The sequence below is a fragment of the Rattus rattus genome, chromosome 1 (genome assembly GCF_011064425.1).
Source record: "Rattus rattus isolate New Zealand chromosome 1, Rrattus_CSIRO_v1, whole genome shotgun sequence".
Lineage (NCBI taxonomy): Eukaryota > Metazoa > Chordata > Mammalia > Rodentia > Muridae > Rattus > Rattus rattus.
Window position 1 is genome coordinate 204343097 of NC_046154.1, and position 18620 is coordinate 204361716.

Here is an 18620-nt window from a genome sequence, read left to right on the forward strand (position 1 = left end):
CACACGACAGAATTCTGCAGAGTTCTTTCCAGAAGAGCATCGTCTACGGCAGGCAGTAGTTCTCAGCCTGTGGGTCGCAACTCCTTTGTGAGTGGAACGACCCTTTCACAGGGGTCACATATCAGCTATCCCGCATATAAGATATTTACATTACGATTCAAAACAGTAGTAAGATTACAGTTATGAAGCAGTAACAAAAAATAATTTTATGGTTTGGGGTCACTGCAACAGGAGGCACTACATTAGAGTCACAGCTTGATGAAAGTTGCAAACCACTAGACTGCACGCTACTTCATAGTATATGCAATTCTCTCTTTTGTTTTATTTCGTTGGACGAGGTCTCAGTAGGTAACTCCGCTACCCTGGGACTTGCTGTGCAGACCATGCTCTCCTCAAACTCAGATCTCTGTACGACTCTGCCTCTTGAGGACTGGGATTAAAAGTCTGGATAAATACACTTAAAATCATTGTTTTGTACACAGTCCATTTTGTTACTGTAAGTCTATCTTCTTTATTTATTCTGAAAGCCAGAAAGCCTTTTGCTGAATTCCCTTTCAAACTTCAATCATGTTTTATACATTTTGAAAACAGATTGAGAATGAAAGAAAAAAAAAGTTTAAATTCTAAAGTCAGGGAGTTCAAAGGGACTTCCAAATTCAGTTTTTCCAAGTCGCTGTATTGTGGGTGTTCACATGAAAGACAGGAATCCCACATTGATCCGTGAGCATTTCAGAGAGGGCTGGTTGTCCTTTATATATATTCCTATGGAGTGGATATCATCGTAACAACTGCTCCACTTTCTATCAACCATGACATTTGCCACAGTCTCACGTCTGACAGTATCTTCCCTATAGTAGGCAAATGGAAAGTTGGACCACAGGTATCAATTCTCTGTCACTCATATAGAAATGCCAGTGTCTGTCCCGGACAAGTCCTCAGACCATGAATAGTGGCCAGTAATGACCTCATGTAAGAGGCCCTCGTGTCCTAATGTGCCTGGGCATTGATGTGTGTGGCCTGTGTTTTTACTGTACTCTCTCCCTCCACAGTGACTGAAGACGAGTGTGGAGCACAGCAATTATACAAAGGCTAAGACGCAGGTCCAAACGGCATGGCTTTCTTGAGTCTCTTCAAAAACCTCATTTTCTTAGAAACATCCTGCTTTCAAATTTCTAATAAAGGTTTTTACATATAATCGATGGTCCTATTTATCTATTGTATTAGAGTTGTCAATTTTTAAATGTTTTGGATGGCAGCTGATCATCATTGTGGGTATTTTTTGTTTATTAATTTGTTTGTTCGTTTCAATCTCTGTGATCTATAACAGATTCTTTACTTACATCGAGTGGAAACCACTCCTGCTTTAATATATGTCATGCTTTTACTAGCATATTCCTGAACAAAGCATACACTGACTTATTAGTCCTCTCCTCTGTATGATATTTGCCTATTGATAGTTTCTGTTTCCCTTTGGATAATAGGAATTTTTGACTTTTGACCTTTGACCTCATACATGCTAAGCATGTGTTCTATACCCAGAGCTCCTATCAACTCTTGTATTCGGTTTGACCTTCCCTTTGTAACTCAACTAAAACTGTTGTTGGTAAAAAAAAAAAATAGCTTCAGTTGTAGTGTGTGTGTGTGTGTGTGTGTGTGTGTGTGTGTGTGTGTAATTGCTAAACAGAAATAGAAGGTTAATCAACTTAATTCATCTAAAAAAAATAATCCTAGAAGTTAGAAATCACTATTCTGTGCCTTACACAATCAAAGATCATTCTTAAAAAAGAAAGGGATGTTGGGAAGTGACAGTGCATTCTTCAAAGCTGAAAAAGTATGTGTGTGTGTGTGTGTGTGTGTGTGTGTGTGTGTATGTGTGTGTGTGTGTGCATGCATGTGTGTGAAACTGTGTGAAGCATAGAACCATAGGACAAAAATTCCAACCAAATTTACCAGAAAGATAATAAACTATGCAACAAACGATGTGGACCCCCTTCCCTCTCATTATTAGTATAACGAGAAGCTATGAAATTATACCAGATACAACTTGGACGATACCCAATGGAATTCCTGTCAACTGCAGGATCCCAGTTTCCTTGATGCAGGGTGAACTTCCCCTGCATTTCTCTTACCATATTCTTAGATTCTGGTAAGACCCTGTTCCAACTAGAGATGCTGGTTGTCACACACAAAGGATGCTGGCTGTCACCTACAAAGGATGCTGTTGGTCACCAACAAAGGATGATGGTTAATACTTACAAAGGAAGCTGGTTGTCACCTAACAAAGGAAGCTGGTTGTCACATAACAAAGGATGCTGGCTGTCACCTAACAAAGGATGCTGGCTGTCACCTAACAAAGGATGCTGGCTGTCACCTAACAAAGGATGCTGGCTGTCACCTACAAAGGGTGCTGGTGGTCACCAACAAAGGATGCTGGTGGTCACCAACAAAGGATGCTGGTTAATACTTACAAAGGAAGCTGGTTGTCACCTAACAAAGGATGCTGGTTGTCGTTGTCACCTACAGAGGATGTTGGTTGGTTGTCACCTACAGAGGATGCACTTGTGTATAGATCTTATGCTGAATTCCCTGAAATTTAGTTATGTCATCTCTTAAAGGGATTTAACGGTACCATCTAGGGTAGCTTCAAAGATTCAAAAATGGGATGATATCTATAAATGCCTAGCAAATAGTGCCTCAATAAATCTGGGTGGATATTTTCTTGGCACAGTCCTTTTGGCTTTGTCAAAGCCTTCAAAATATTGACAAACCATATCATTATATAACAGTACACTGAGGTGTATATATTTTTGAAAGAAGAAATGATTTAAAAATAAGATTTCGTGTTGGAGTCAATTTGAAAAAACTCCCCAATTCTCAAATCCAGAACAATTTGAGCAATACAATAAATAAAGTGTTACTAGGCTAACACCCAAAGTATAAAATGAACATGAATTGGTCTCTACTGACAGAAACAATGGTGGAGTAAATAAATAAACCGAGGAACAAATCCCTTTATGAGAGATTTCCTAATAATATAAACCGATACTTTCTACAGCAGGCTGAGAGCTTCCTCCCAGCTTAGTGTTTGTTGGCTGGATTTAGGATTTAAGAACTCTTCAGCACTACAGTGGGATAAGGAGAAACACAGTGACTTCATAATGGGAAACCTAGGTAAAGACAGCTGTGGACAAGGTGAGCTAACCAGTGATGTTTCCAGCTACTCTCAGTTCTCTCCTACTATGATGGATACATGTCGTGTCTGTGGAACTTACCCCTAAATTCCATGTCTTAGCCCAACCGCAAGAAAGGCATGAGGCAAATGCCAATGAGCAATATTATATCCTCTCTCTCCCTTCTCTCCCCTCCCTTCTCCCTCCCCACTTCTCTCCTCTCTTCTTCTCTCCCCACCCCACCTGTAGAGTATATATGTTATTGTGGGTATCTTGATAGGCATGTATGTGCACAGGAGTGAAGGCTAGAGGTAGATGTTGGATGACTTCTTCAACATCTCTTTGAGGCAGGGTTTCTCTTGCTGACTGAACTGGGCTAGCTGGCCAGTGAATTCCAGGGATCCACCATCTTTCTCTACTTCCCCGGCTATAGGGCTACCTGGGCGTGAGTCCAGGTGCTGCTACTACTACTACTACTACTACTTCTTTCTTCTTCCTTCTCCTTCTCCTTCTCCTCCTCCCTTCCTCCTCCTCCTCCTCCTCCTCCTTCTCCTCCTCCTCCTCCTCCTCCTCCTCCTTCTCCTTCTCCTCCTCCTCCTCCTCCTCCTCCTCCCCCTCCTCCTTCTTCTTCTTCTTCTTCTTCTTCCTCTTCTTCTGTAACAAAACAACCCCACAACATTTATTGTCACCTAATGATAATGTGCAAGTGAAACAAGATGAGTAAATGTAGCTCCCAGCAGAAGAGCCCTTTAAAAGCACCGAACAGGCCTCTCAACCTCTCCCACGCTTGACCATTGCTAGTTGGAAAAACTTAGGAGCAGAGCAATATTATCTCCTTTTCACATAATCTGACCTAGTTTTTTTTTCTTGACTTTGTTTCAGAATGAATTTCTTCTGCATCATCTAATACGAGGTTTATGTACTCATCAAAGCCAATAATACAGCCCTCTATCTGCATATTCACTTGTTCATACAGCCGCACCTGAATTTGACATCTAATTTGCAAGTATCTAAAGATAAGGTTGATGGGCTGCACCATCACCTTCATGGTGGAAGTCACAAAGACCACACGAGTAGGAAGGCTGCCTCAGAAAGCGACTTCTGGAAGCAGAAATGGAAGCCCAGCTTCTTAGGTGCTTGTTGGGGATCTGCAGAGCTAGGGCTTCTCCTCCGTAGCTATCCCCAGAGCACAAGGACACGGAGAACACACAAGGAGTAATTACAGTGGGAAATTGTAAGATGAATCCTGGGACACAGAAAGGATATCGTGAGAAAGGATGGAGGGCAAACGATCTATAGATTGATTAAGAGTAAGCTACCGGTGCCGACTTCTCAGTATGGGCAAGTGCATCATGGCTCACCAATGCTTAACACTAGGACCAACTAGAGGAAAGGTGTGGGAACACCGTACAAGCTCTTAACAACCTAAAATAATTGCAAAATAAAATTTCCATTAAAAAGCAAACCAATATATAAGGCAACTCTCTTTATTAAGCAATCTCAAGCACCAAGAGAATGGTTATAAAAAAAATTGAAATCTTGCCTCTTCTTCTGGTTCATCTGTGATAATGTCACGCAGTGTTTAGTGAAGCCGTGAGTCTTAATCAACTCAACAAGCAACATTACAAAGCTCTCTGAAACCCCAGATGAAAGAAAATTATATAAGTATGTAAATAAAGTCTTAGTTTAGTCGTGCAAAATGTTTCTGGGTACACGGAGTCTAAATAAAAGACGAATCTTTTGTGAGCTGTTTTCTCTAAACAAATCCATCCTGCCTATAACTGCAAGTGCACTATGCGGAAGGAACTGATTGAAAATTGAAAAACATCATATTTATTATGAGGCATCGTGTATTATGCAGTCCTGCGGGGGACACAAGGACAGGAGCTGCATTCTTCCAATGTCACCTGTGCTTTTGACTTTGCTTTTTCAAAGTATTAAGATTTAGGTTTGGTGCAGAAACAGTCGAAAATGATTCAGCAGCCTTTGTGAAAACTCACAGGTGGAACTAGGTCTAACATATTATGGGATGAGAGCTTCATACCATTGGTGTTCCACTAAACATGCCTTCTACAGAGATGACAGAGTTTAGGGGCACTCAATTGTCTCTATAAGTTGGGCATTTTTTTCCCTCAGGTTCCTTGTTAATAATGTCTAAAATGTTCTTGCTCTACATTTGGCTGACTTGGGAGACTGTGTCATACATGTACCCAGCAGCCTTTGACCTTCCACATAAAAATAATTACATTTTCAAAAGACTGAAGAAATGCCTCAAAGGTTAGGCAGCTCTTCCAGCAGACTTAGGCTTGATTCCCAATACCCACCCACATGGCAGCTCACAACTGTCTGGAACTACAGCTCCAGGATACCTGACACCCTTTCTGGCTCCTTACAGGCAAGAGACACTATACATGCGCGCAGGCAAAGCACTTATGATAGTTACTGATAGGATAACTTGTCACCAGTTAGGTCATCAGAGGAAAGAGCTTCAGCTGAGGAAATGCCTCCAGGAGATCTAGCTGTAAGGCGTTTTCTCAACTAGTGATCTAGGGTAGAAGGTCATGCCATCCTGGGCTTCTAGTCCTGGGTTCTATAAGCTGAGCAAGACATGGGAGCAAGCCAGTAAGCAGCACCCCTCCATGGCCTCTGTATCAACTCCTGCCTCCAGGCTCCTGCCCTGCTTGAGTTCCTGTCCTGACTTCCTTTGATGATGAACTGGGATATCGAGGTGTAAGTCAAACAAACCCTTTCCTCTCCAAATTGCTTCATTCCTGGTATTTCACAGAAGTGGTAATCCTAAAACAGTACTCATGCACAGACAGATTTTAAAACACTTCGTAAAACATAAAAAATTTAGAAAAAAACGCTTGAATTTTCAGGGTGTGTGTGTGTGTGTGTGTGTGTGAGTGTGTGTGTGTGTGTGTGTGTGTGTGTGTGTGGTGTGTGTGTGTATATATTTGTATACAGGCATGCACACTGCTTGCTTCTATGTCCATGCATGTACCTGTGCCTGTGTGCTCCTGTGAGCATGTTTTTGTGTTCCTGGATATGGAAGCCAGGAGATGACATTGAGCATCTTCCTCAATTGCCCTCTACCTTATTTTCTGAAACAAGAGTCTCTCACTGCAACCAGAACTTACCTCCAGGCTAGGCTGACTAGACATGGAGCTCCAGGGATCTCTGCTTCCTCAGCATGAGCTGTTTATACATGAAGCAATTGCGTCATCCACTGAATCAGCTCTAGCCCCTGAACCCTGCCTCGGGGAAGGGTTGACCCGGGAGGGAAGAGTGAGCCTATAAGGAGACTCTGTTCTCTTACCTGAGGGTTACCCTTTGGGGACAAGAATGGCCAGCTGTCTGCCTGTGGAGACATTTGCAAGACCAATATTGCCTTTGAGAAATGAATGCAGAAGTGATTGATCTCAGAGCCATAAGGATGATCTGCTAAATGCAAACATAGCTGGAGCTTTGACCCTGCAAACGTTAGCCACAGGGCCTCACCAAGAGCCCAGAACTTTCAGGAAGACAGCTTAAAGACTGCTACTTGAAAGGGGCATTTTTTCTGTTTTGTCTTACGTGACAAATGCCTCAAACTCGGGAGAGTAATCCTGCGATTTTCAATAAGCTACATTGATACACGAATGACTCCGACCTGCCGCATAGATGGACTTCAAGAAACACAACCTGGATGGTTCATTGCACAATTTAAAGCTTCACATTAAATAAATGTAACTCAAGTCACAATGAAATGATGACTGATGTTTTTCATCAGCATCCAATTACCTCGTCTGGGCCAAAGCAAGCATGGCGTGCATCTAGAGATGAAGATGCTCCGTGTGTCTCGGACTTACTCGAAGGTCATAACCACATTGGTAGAATTTCTGTCTTGTCGGATCATGTCACCACACGGGAAATCTCTACTGGTGAGTGTGGGTGCTTCATTCTTACCTCCTCACTTTCCAAAGGAACATTAGCTGCTTTTGCTGTTTGAAAGAAGAGCTCACTTCACCCTTTCAGGGTGAACCCATTACAGTGATCTGCATCTGTTGGTCTTTGTCCTTGTGAACTGTGACAGCAGCCATTTAGGCAGCCGGCATGAGGTCTGCCTGTGGTGTGAGATCTTGGAGGAGGTGAGACAAACAGAGGGGATTTCAAAACAACAAAAACAAAATAAAAACATCTCCTTCGCAGGGCTTCAAAGGAAGCCAAGGCTTTCTCAGAACAGCTCTTGGAGAAAGCACAACCCCTTTCCATTCTGTTCCGGGTTCAGCCCAGAGTTCAAAAGGGGAGTGATGGATGGCTCGGAATCTGTTGTAGTTAAAAGAAAAAATTCTCCACAAGCTCCACATCCCCAGCGATGCCTTTTGTCCCAGATCATGTCACTAGCTGCTCCCCCAAAGAGAGGAAAGCATTCCCCCAACTCAGCTCCCTGTCTCCTTGGGGGAGGCAGCAACAGACACCTCATCAGCCTGCAGTTACTGGCAGAGGAAAACAAAGAGCTCACCTTCTCTGGCTGAAATTGCAGGAAGGGCTAAGCATTGAAATGCAATTAATTGCTCAAACTGGAATATGGCCAGAGCCCCAGGGCTAGCAGTGTATACTTATGGGGTGGAGGGGGGTGGTGGTACTTTAATGAAATTAGAAGAGATCTAAACATTATATCAAAATAGGCATCACAACACACTCACACTCACTTTAGCTTGGAACAGCTTGGAGGGAGAGTGGGAGGGAGAGGAGTCTCCTAGAATCCTGACTCTCCGAGGTGTGTGTGAAATCCTAAATTGACTTTGCCTCACATTTTAAAACTTGCTTCAGCCCAGAATGATAATTAAGAAGCAGTGCTGGCTTGAATTTCTTATTGATTTAATCTTAACCCCCAGTTCAAATTCGCACGTTTAAAAGCATGGGCTCCTATTTAAATAGGCCAGAGTCATGAAGCATATATGAGAACAGGCTCCTGGAGGGCGGAAGCCCAGCCCTCGCTTGCTGTGCTTCCTCTGGACCTACTAAAGGCTGTTCCAGGTCAGACAATATTTGTGGGCCAAGAAGATGCCAAGAGCTGCAAGCGTCATAAAAACACTATCAAAACCAGGAGAAGTTCATGAGGCAGTGTGGGCAATTAGGGAATGGAGATAGCCAGCCGTTGGCACGAAGCCCCAGGCCTTAAAGCTAAACTCACACTACTTACTGGACTGGGGAACCACAGCCAGATGTACCAGATGTACTGCACAGAGTCCAGACATGTGTGGGCAAGATGCTAGGTGCCATTGCTACATGGAAGAGATTTACCAGTGGGTGACCCAGCGGGTGAGGGAGACCTGGGGCAAGAGGCGCAGCAGATAAAAACACTGGCGGTCAGTATTCACTGTCAGTCACATACTGGGTATCCAATGTGCAGTAGACATTGTGGGTGACATTAAAGGTGTAAGGGTTCAGAATGGGAGAGTCTGTCCTGTAGTTCAACAGGCAAGAGATCTGCACTTAGAGTCACATTGGAATTTCCTCAGTAGAAAATCAAGAGGTCAGTCTATCACTAGAAGTAGACAAAGAATAGAGAGAGAGAGAGAGAGAGAGAGAGAGAGAGAGAGAGAGAGAGAATATAAAGAGGAGGAGGAGGAAGAGGAAGAGGAAGAGGAAGAGGAAGAGGAGGAGCCCAGTGTATGACGTAATCATAGTGGGTCTCTAGGGAAGGTTTCATGGAGCTGTTGGTTGCCACTGTACTGTTCTTCGATCTGAACAGACAAAGCTATAGTGCCATCCAACAGGGATTTTTATTGAGAGTCAATGGCACAGTTTCCATAGGGTATATCATTTGATGATGTCAAGGACATCTTCATTTACACAGTCGGAATCCACAGTATCCACACAGTGATAATGCCTCATTTCTCAGAACACACCCCCATTGTTACATAACTATATTGTGAGTCTTCCTTGTCAATAAGCCTACTTTGCCTCAGCTAAAGAATAAAGTTACCTCAGCTTCTGGCTAAAAGATCAAAGGGATGGCATGTAGTAGATCTGTAATTTCCATATAGTTTATTGATTTTGTATTTAGTAAGAACATATGACATACGAGAAGTTATATCGAGTCCTTCAGATGCCAAGGTGAATGTTGTTGTGTTTTATAAAAAAGAAAAAGAGGCCAAGGATATATTTGGTGGAGGTGCAGTATGGTGTAGGGAAACGGGGTGCCTCTGCTGGCCCATGCTGAGGCAACCTTTTCCACTGAGGTACCAACCACACACGACAGTATAGTGTAGAATAGAGTTCATTTAGGGCATGGGGAGGGGAATTAAGGTGGGAGTAGAGACAGAAAAAGGCAGAGAGAGAGAGAGAGAGAGAGAGAGAGAGAGAGAGAGAGAGAAGCAGAGACAAAAAGAGGGAAAGAAACAGAGAGAGAGTAGAAGAGTAGAGACTGGCCATGGACACATGGAGAGAAGGGGAGGGAGATGGGAGAGAAGAGACAGAGAGGGAAGAGAGTAAGAAGAGCAAGAGGAACCCACAGTGTCCATGCAAACTGAGGAGAGGCCCAGCAGCCCTTTTACCTGGCACGCCTGTCTGTTGCCAGGTAACTGTGGGGTGGAGCCTAGACAAAAATGCCAACATTCCCCCACTTTGGTTTAATTAAAAAAGAAAAAATTAGAAAGATTAGAAAGAGGTAATGGTGAAGTAGGAATAGGGTCGTCATGATCTTTAGCTACTTCCTGCTGACTTTGGGAGAGCGTGTCTCTGGGAATCCTAAGAAAATGGCTATGGTTCAGTCTTAGGAGAGTCCTATCTTAAAAACCAAAAAACCAAAACAAAAAAAAACATGTGAACGATTCAATTAGCAATTGATTAAGCTAGCTACTGCCTGGTTCACCTCTGCCCCTTTCCTACTGGGATTATGGTCTAGTAATCTCAAGGTGCATTTTGAGTGTTTCTATAGTGTTGTATCGCTTCATGATGTCATGGGGCCAGAACTTGGGCCAGACCTGGAGATCACAGTAAAGGTGGATTAAAGCAAAGGACTTCATTTGGGAGTGACACTAAGTTACAATGTGCCAAAGGACACTAGGGAAAAGGGGGGATGCCCAAAGCTTGAGATACTGGGCATATCTCATCAGAAGAGAAAAGGTTACCACTAAGAAAGGAAGTTTCTATGTCAGAGGTAGAGAAAAAGAACCACCCTAAAAGGCAAGGTCTAGCCCAATATAGTACACGGTAAACATCAAGAGAGATGCACAAAACCAGAGGGGCAAAGACAAAAGCTCACAGTGACACAGCAGGGTTGGAGAGAGTGTGTTCCCAGACATCTGCAAAGAAGAGGCCACAAGGATATAGTTTTCCCCAAGCCAGCAGCCCTTATCCAGACAGGGAAAGAAAAGGTCACCCCAGGGACACAGAGACGGTGTCAGCCTAAGATTCTCCTGGGCGATGTGACTGGGCTCCCTGGAGGGATAGCACCCGGTTCCTAGTCTCAGGATTGCCACTCTTCAGACCTCAGCAGAAATGCCAGCACTACCCAGTACAATTATTTTATCATCAGTTTCTACCCGGTCCGCCATTCATCAACTAGATTTGTGGCTTTCCTAACAGTGTGATTCCTTCTTTCTTTCTCAGAAAAACATTCAATCCGGTGGCTCAGTGGTTGAATACGTGGCCTTGCATGAGTGGCCCAGAGTCAATCTCCAGGGCTGGGAAAAACAACAACAAACGAACAAACAAACAAACAGCAAGCAAACCCAGTAAATCTTTTTATTCAGTCAGGCAAAAGAAAAATCACTATTTTATGCCTCCTGATGAAATTACAGCCTGCTCCATGATCCAGCTACTTAATCGCTGTTAAATACAAACTTAAGTACCGAGGGCTCAGGTTGCCCGCATTTCTTTTGAGGTCTTAACCTCTCATGTGTTTATTTTCTCAGATTTCCCAGCTTAGGAATTGCAGGAGATAGACTCGGCCGCTCACCACAAATTTAAGATTGGCCAAAGGACACCGTGGCCCTCTGAGGACTCATCATTTCTGGCTGACTGTAGACCTTAGTGTTAAGCTCAGCAAGGCACCATCAGGGGTTTCTCAGCAGCTCCCCATTGCTTACTTAGTTATGTGGTCACGGTGGTATGAGTTTGTAAAATTCTGTTCTAAATTATAAAAGCAAACACAAACCTTGGATCAACCTGTCCCTGGGTCACATTACTTTTATCTCTATACAGGATTTTTGTTTTGTTCTGTTTTTGTTGTTTTGTTTTGTGTTTTCAGCATTACCAATCCATCGATCCCATAAGATTATTGATTAAACATTTGGAGTAAGTGTGGGCATCATTAGGTGCTAACAGCAGCTGACAGGGAGACTATGGATAATTTCAAGCAGTCTGTTTATTGTTCTGCATAGTTTATGGTTTTCAGTCTGGGTGTATTAATAATAATCCTTCTGAATCCCAGAGCACGCGTCTTGGGAGAGGACAAAGCATCCTCTCATACCTTCTCTTCATTCATTCCTGCAGCACCCCCATAAGGCAGGAGGGTCAGGTATTCAGACAGGAAACCAGAGCAGACGCTCAATGACTTTCCCGGGGACATTTGGTTAGCCACAGACAGAGCCATAACAAGAATGTGAGTCCCGTGACATGGAGGTCAGCGCTGATGCCATCGGACTGGTGCTTCTCAAAGGATGATCTGTGAAAGCTCCCAGCTTATCCAGGGGCTGGGGTGATCTGCAGCTAAGGTCAGCTGCCCTGCCAAGCGGCCTTCATGCACTCACTGTCTGGGAATTGAAAGAACTGTAACGTTGCTAGTGTGAGGTCTCCCTTTAAAATACGTATAAAACCAGACCTTTCCTTGAACCCTCTTTCTGGGATCTATTTCACTTCATTCTTCCTATTACCGACAGGACTGAGACCCGCAGGCTACAAAGCTGGCTTCCCTTCAAACTAACCACTTAAATATTGTTTTCAACACATAGCGACTATAAATTAGTAGACACCGATCTTCTATTAGTGGGTGTGTTCGTGAATATCAGTTACTTATTCCTTCACTTCAACTCTGACGTGGGCTTGGTTCTTGCCCTCCAGTATTAGTTTTGGAGATAGCTTTCCAAACCAGATGACTTCTTAGGAAACATACTAAAGGACTTGAAATTTAGGCAATAAAACAAACCACTTGTTCCGGTAAACAGCGCCACACCCACACGCTCCTCAGTTTTAGAATCTAACTGCTGAGTTCAAGCCCAGAGCCCCAGAAAAATAAAAAATGTTTTAAAAGATTAAAAATCAAGTAAGCACACAAAACTCAAAATAAAACAGAGGTTAGTACACATGTCAGAAAGAGATTCCGTGTTCCCACTAGAAGGTTCAGTCCACTTTGAAGAGGACTGATAAGCTTTGAGATAATTTGCATTGTGTTTTTTTTTTCTATCTCCCCTCCCCCTGGTCTCTATAAATCTGCATTCTTATCTCACTCCTAGCTCCAAACCTATTTTCTCATTGCCTGGGTGAGAATTTACATGTAGGCCATCCTAATGTGCTAAACTCTATAATTCCAAATTAACTCAACGCTTCTTCCAAGTTCAATGATCACATGGTATCAAAGGTCTTAAAACATGTTTGTGGTGAAACTTCCTGCAACAGACAGACAGACACCCGGTGCTTGATAACTCCCCATTGGTTGACTCATTCATTAAAGAGTTCATTCAAGAATCCCTTGGCACATCTAGAAGGCACGAGGACACACCAGAAATAACCCAGTGAGGAATGACAGCTATAGTCCAAGAGCTACGCCCTGGTTCTGTCCTGCCCCGAATGATCGCGCTGCTGTTTACATGGCCTCCTGTTCTGGGATGTTTCTCCTGGCCTTCAATAACCCTGTGAATTAGAATCCTCTCCTCCATGATGCTCAGTAATCTCCCATAGCCAGGACCATGGCAGCCTGCCCAGAGGTCCTGTCCTCAGTAGCCCTTGAAGACAGTCTTAGAGAACAGGGTTTGCCCCTGTGACTGGGAAGGCAGCACTGTCAGCTTGAGAGTGATAGAGCTGTTACCTACCCCATCCTTATGCTCCACTCAATTCACTTGTGAGATAGGAAAAAGTGAGTGAGAAAAGAACACCTCCTTTCCCATTGGAAAATGTCACAGTTCAGTCAACTGATAAGAATCTACCACAGCCGACAGAACATTCACTCGTTCTTCATGCACTGTGCTGTTTCTTCTAACCCGGCCTCCATTTCTAAAAGAAAGTATTCCTCCCTACCATTTTCTTTCTCTCTCATTAAAATCACACACGTCTTTCATCATTTTGTTCAAAATTCCGGCTCTTCGTCTCGTGGTGTTAAGTGGAAATCTTCTGATTAGAACACTCGGAGAAAGTCTGCACATCAAGTATCCAGCACTTAAAGAAGCTTAAACCAGATTGTATACTAGATATAATTACATTGAGAAATGCAACTTTCATTATAAGCCACAAAGGAGAATTTCTTTGAAAAATGCCCATTCTAGATAACACATATACACACAATAAACTTTGTTTAAAGCTTAATTTCCTGCAGATCGACCTGATCAATTCAGAGGATCTTGTTTTCTTCTTTATCCTTCCATCCTTCCCTTCTCCTTTCTGCCCAGGTAGCTTTAGAGCAGTAAGAAATGGCTAAACAAACAAATAAACAAACAAAACCATCATGGATACCTAACCAGAGAGATCCCTCACCTCTCTACCCCCTTCAGCTCTGTTCTAAGCTATGCCATTTCTCATAATCTTTAGGTGAAGGCTATTTTCTCCCCTATATCATTGCCAACGGTTGCTTCCCTGGCTCTGATATACTTAGTTGTCCATGGCCTAACTGATAACTGTCAGTTTTGCCTTTTGGCTCACCTTTCTGGACACTGGGATTTCTTCATGTCCCAAATACCATGCACAACCCACAGGAAACCAGAGTTGGGAAAGGGTCATCATGAACTCTTACAAATCAAGTACACGTAAGTCACTAATGTCATTTCTGCCTTTCTGGAGTCATTCCGTGTCACTGTTAGACAAGATTCTCAACCATCCAGAAACAATCGGGTCAGTCAAAGCATGCTTGTGTTTATGATACGTTATGTTTTGCCTATTTGAGGAAACACTTACTGTCTCCACTAGAAGAAAGCTGTGTCCAAACTGTGGCGAACTTTCCAGATTATCCTACTTTACAAAGTACTCTTTAAAACTTGAAAAGCTGCCACATTTTCCTATGTTCAATTATTCAGTACTGACTTTTTTCTTCTTTAGCTCTTTCAGAAGAAGAAACCTATAAAGATTGAGCCTGGATTAAGAAAGAAGCTATCACTTGTGTGTTGGAGCTAGAAACAATGAATGTTAATAAATGACTATTTGGGGATTAGGGTTAATTCCACTAAGACTGAGTGAATTACAGAGGTTGGGTAGTAGGAATGGCTTAAAGCCAATATAATCTTAAATTATATTTATAAAACCATAATACCTAGGGGTAGTGAGATGGCTCATCTGGTAAAGGGCATCTATTGCAAAGCTTGGAGATTTGAGTTCCATCCCAGAGACACATACGGTGGAAGGAGAGAATCAACTCCCACGAGCTGTCCTCTGACTTCCATATGTGTGCAATGCCATGTGTATGCTACACCAAAGTGCAATAAAAGTGTTTAAAAGGTGCTACATATATGTAGAATTTAATAGTTAATATCTATTGAGATTAGCATGCAAACAGAAATAGGTGCTATATTGCTATAAACACAAAAGCTTTTCCTCTCCCACGAAGCAAGCAGAGCAGTGATGTAAGTCTATGGTCGACCATAGACTACTACAGCTAGGCAGTACCATCTAAGAACAAACTCCTGTTTCCTGGTGTCAGCATCCTCATGGTCACATGGAAGGTTCTACACTTTCAAGAATCTTGCCATCCGCCTAGACAAATGTAGGATAAATAATCCTCTCCTAGTAAGTTTGCACCTTTTTCTTCAGGTAGAGATGTTGATAGAAACATCTGCATGCATATTACTGTTTAGGAATGTTCTGGAAGTTCTGCCCACCCCCAGCTTCCCCACAGCTGTGGAGAGGTGGGTTTAGAAAACATTCACTTTCTTGCCTTCGTAGGAAAGAGATGCAAGGAAAAGAGAAGGTTATAAATTTTTTTCTGGTATTTTTATTGATTTTGGTTTTGTTTTATTTTGTTTATGATAGCCTAGATACTCTTGAAATAAAGTACTCAATTTTGAGTTTCTGTCTTCACAAGAAAGTCTTTTGTCTTCCCCTGCTTTTATCAGATGTGCCCAGGAACAGTAAGAGTACATACCGCGTAGAGCTGTCCTTATTTATACTGTGAGCAAGAGAGGCTTTCTCAAAGCAAGGCTTACTGAGAGAAGCAACGGTGTGGATACACTCAGTGTTTCCCAGGCTTGCCCCCAATCCTTCGTCTCCCTCTCTCCTGTCAAATTCATTTCTCTGAAAGACAGGTCTGCTTATATCTTCACTGAAGTATTCTCGAATATCAAAGACCAGACTTTGTAAAACGCTGCCTGCCACACAGTGTCCTCCACAATATACTCTGTTTATTCCTCTACCTTTAGGTTTCATTGTCTCCCCCTTCCGATGAAGCAAACCATTAGGCTATCCTCCCCATGGTTTACCTAGGTCAATCCCAGCCTTGCCTGTTGTGTTGGTATAATTATGAGAAACTGCTTCCTTTACTCTCCTCTAGGTCCTGGTTTAGATGATGAAGGAGCATTAGTCCTTCAGTCTGAACATTATTTCCTCATCAAATTTACTTTCTTCAAACGCAACTGCTATTAATATCTAGAAAGTATGCCAACATATTTTTTATATCAAAAAGTCCACTGACCCAATAAGATAAAATAAAACCTTCTTCCTTCCTAACTCATGCAGCATTTTAATTGTTTCTCATCTGCATTATTTCCGTTGAAGCTGTTATAATTTATTGTAACTGAAACTTCTGACTACCCTTGCTTCCACTCAGACAAAGCAGATTAGTAACGAGAAGGGGTCTTGTACGGAAGGAGGTAAGGCCGTGCTGTGTTCGGTGTCTGAGAAGTCACGGTGCTGCAGAGGCTCACTTTAAAGTACTGTGTTGATGGGGGAAACCCCCAAAAGCCCAGCCTGAAGATGAACTCAGTGGCTGTTACTGGAAATGGAAATGAAATCTTTTCTTCCTTGTTTCCTTCCTCTGCACGTCAAGGTTTTAGCATGGGGGAAGGGTAGACCAGCACAGTGGACACATCATCAACCAGCCCTGCCTGAGGAGAGCGGAGGTGGCTTTGAGTCCAGTGTTTCATTCGGCCACCCTGAACTTTCTCACCTGCATGTGCAGACACATTTCTGGTACCCAAGCAACATCACTACCTAGTTATAGAGACCCTCAAGACAAAGAGGCTCGACCTTGAACCCTGGCTTTGCCACAGATAGCTCTGTATCCAGGGGAAATTCTTCACTCCTTGCAAGTTCATCTCCTCACACAAAAACCAAAAGCATGATAGCGTAAATCCTAGAGTACTTCTGAGAGCTGAAGAATGTATGTGTGTTGTGGTCTTTGCATGTTAAGTGTCTGTTTGCATGTTTCATTATCATTTGGCTTTAATTCCATGTCCTATGTGTCCCTGGGGGCCCATGGAATAAAGCCACAGATTCAGGAAGCAGTCCTTCAGAGTCTGAAAGATAGGTCTGCGCTCACATACATAAGGCCCACTGATTTCTTTCTTTTTTTCTTTTTCTTTTTTAAGATTAGAATTAATAGTATAAAGTAGAAAAGAAATCATGGAATCATCTTGAACATGTTGGTTTTCTTTTTATGATATATTCAAATCATTTATTTGGTTTTGCAACATTATATTATTTGAATATATTGTTTCCTCCAAAAACACAATATCAAAAAGTTATTGTTGAGATATTTATATTTTACCTTTCTCAGGTGCTCTTGCTGGTTAGCTACATGAGCACAATTTTCATGATTATTACCTTACCGGTAAAGACTAACTTTCATCTGCCATCAGGTGGTTTGCTGTGAACTTCTGAATGCTCAAGGTAACCCCACCTTTGAGGAGATCGGTAGGTAGTTCCTGCAGTCATCAGAAGGACATTCTAATTCTTAATGGACCCTTTCAAATGTCTGTCACTAACTAATCCCCATGACCTATGTACCTGTCTCTAACCATCCCCGCACTGAGCCTTGGATGCCTGGCGCCTGAGCCGGACTACTCTGTCTTGAAAAGCTGAGGTGAGGACTACTTCCCCATGAACTGTAAGACAAAGAGTTGATAGTTTGAGCCAACACAAAAGCCTCTGGGAACTGACCAACCACTTTCTTTCTTGTCAATCAAAAGTGGCTGGGCAGGAAGGGAAAGTTCAGGTACAAAGTCAAGAGATCCAGCTTGTGGAGCTGAAAGTGTCAAAGGTCAAAGTGCCAGCTATGGAATGTGGCCTGGACTGTTCCCTCCCCCCACAGCCCACCCCGCCACCACCTGAGTACATAACTGGATCAGTTGCCTAGCTATTGAGCGCTTGGAACCCTCTACTTGGTGGACAGTTCTTATGTTAGAGTCCAGCAACGCCATTTTCTTCATGTAGAATTGCTATGTCCATTACTTTAGGTTGGCACCCTATGTATAAAAGTAAAGTTTAACTCAAACGTTATATTCCTTGTCAAATTTTCAAGAGTGCCTTGCACACATTAGCAGGTTCGGTGGTACCTGCTAATCATTAGCACTGTTCGGCATCAGAACAGAAGGTAAATACAACGTCCCAGGAGATATTTGAGCAATCTCTCATTAATGAGTTTGTACTGCAAATTAGAAAAAAAGTTTAATAAAACATCTGTTAGTGAGCTATAGCAGGGGAAAAAATGAACTTGAAAACGTCCAGAATTGCTTCCAAAGAAATGCAGGCTCTGTATTCCAAAGGTTAAAGTATATAGCATTTATGACATGGAAACTGCATTTTTAGAGAGAGTCGACTTAGTTGAAGATTCTTGAAAATGAAATTCAGGCAGTGCTCTGCTTAATGGAGAGCCTTTTCTTAATTTTCTATGGATTTTAAAAATTATATAATTGCAAATGTTCATTAAGATATAATTAAATAGCTCTGTTTCCCTAGTTACTAATATGTGCCAGGGTGCTGCAATTACCCAAGTAATTATGAAAGGAAAATATATGACTTGGCAAGCTTAGGAGAATTATTCTAGATACAGAGAGGCTCCACTGTGGAGAAAAGACATTAAAATACAGCAGAGGGAAAAAAGACAAAAAAAATAACATAATCGGATGGGAATATTATATAATGGCTTCCAGTACATAGAAATGCCCACTCCTGATTTTTATGGGTGTACAGAAGAATACAATGACATTTGCTCAGCATCCACAGAGGTCCAAGTCTGAAGATGTCCAATGCCCTTGGGTTCTTTATTGTACCTCTGATTTAGGCTAGTTCATGGCTTGGCCTCAGGTTTACTTATGGCGA

General features: G+C 42.5%; 1 pseudogene; it reads right to left on the reverse strand.

Annotated features, from left to right (window-relative positions):
* Nucleotides 1-3967: 3967 nt before the first annotated feature.
* LOC116890038 lies at nucleotides 3968-8413 on the reverse strand (annotated as a pseudogene).
* Nucleotides 8414-18620: the final 10207 nt, after the last annotated feature.